Source organism: Arvicanthis niloticus (genome assembly GCF_011762505.2).
Source record: "Arvicanthis niloticus isolate mArvNil1 chromosome Y unlocalized genomic scaffold, mArvNil1.pat.X SUPER_Y_unloc_2, whole genome shotgun sequence".
In the NCBI taxonomy this organism is placed as follows: domain Eukaryota; kingdom Metazoa; phylum Chordata; class Mammalia; order Rodentia; family Muridae; genus Arvicanthis; species Arvicanthis niloticus.
Genome location: NW_023044979.1, coordinates 2667562 through 2669012, shown reverse-complemented (window position 1 = coordinate 2669012; position 1451 = coordinate 2667562). Strand labels below are relative to the sequence as shown.

The 1451-nt window shown below is 37.0% G+C and overlaps 1 pseudogene; it reads right to left on the bottom strand.

Annotated features, from left to right (window-relative positions):
• Nucleotides 1-462: 462 nt before the first annotated feature.
• On the bottom strand, nucleotides 463-1243 carry LOC143433766 (vomeronasal type-1 receptor 4-like; annotated as a pseudogene).
• Between the last annotated feature and the right edge of the window lie 208 nt (nucleotides 1244-1451).

Genomic DNA, 1451 nt, shown 5'->3' with positions numbered 1-1451 from the left:
AAATGAAGGCACACACACACACAAGCAAAACTTTCCTGAGCCATCACATGTGTTCCCTCCTCCTTATAATTTATCATCTTCATTTACATGTTGCTTAATTTCATGTTAAAATTTTGTATGTGATAAACCTATATATTTTATATAAATTTAGTTGAAAAATTACACATTATTGGATAGCAAAGTCTGTAAGGATAATGCTATGATCAAATGGCTAGTGAGTACTCCACACTGAAAAAGTCAGTTACTGGATGCTTAGTGTTTCCATACTATTGCCTTAGCATCCTACAACAGATAAAAAGATAATGCATATTTAGAAGTAAAAGGGACAACCAGGGTTTATGCCACACTTGAAGATAGCTATCTTTTACCACAGCAGGGTAAAACAGGCTGGAACTCAACTTCCTATTGCTAATGACACCAAAGGGACAAAAGGTGGAAAAACATAATGCTAGAAATATAAGTCTACTTAACTCTCCTTAGCACTGGATATTTGGTGTAGGTTATAAAGATGATCACAATAAAAGAGAATGAATAAGAGATGACATATAAGCACAGCAGGGTGAGGATAATCTGAGTGGCTCTCAGAGGAAACTTTCAGAAAATTCTGAGTACAGTAGATATACTTTACTTGTCTCTTGCATCTGTAGAGGATACACACCATGAAGTCACTTGAGCAGGACATGAGTCCCAGACACAGTCCATAAGAAAGGCACAACATATTGGCTGCAGTTGCTACATTGCCAGAAACAAGCAATGAACAGTACCAGTAACTCCACCTGTTAAGTCATATTTTGTTGTACCTGGGGCCTGACACTCTTGCTAGAGTCAAGATGTTTAGAAGCGAGTGCACAAGCTACCTCTGTGACTAAGAGGCGCCAATGGATTTGGTGGCTCTGTGCTTCAGCTTCATTCACAGTTGCTGGGGCTGACTGTAATTGCTGTGAAGCTAGTCAGTATACACATGGCATACACGGACATCACCCTGGTTATTCAGCATCAATTTGTATCCAATACAGTCCAGGAAATTCCTAAATCCAAAATCTAACCTTGTCAGTGGAATGCCTCTTGAGATGATAGACAAGCGGTTGACAAAAGTCATTTGTTTTATAATCAGGTCTTTGGGCATTAAGTGCTTCCCAGTAAATATGAAAAAGGTACACAATAGTATTGAGGAATTGCTAAGCACTCCCATTGAAATCTGAGAGGAGTGGAAAATTCCCATTGCCAAGTTTGTAGTAGCCATTTCTATTCCTATTAAAAAGTTAAATTAATAGGGTCATAAGACCATAGAAATGCATTGTGAGTGTGCATTATTAAATGAAGTTAGTTTAAATAAAAGTCCTTATTTCATTGTATTTATGTAGCTCTCTCAGTGAAGAAATGTCTAAAAGTTTGTTCTTTATAAAAGTCGATGTTCTCTGTTATTTAAATGAGAAGTAACAGATATGTTT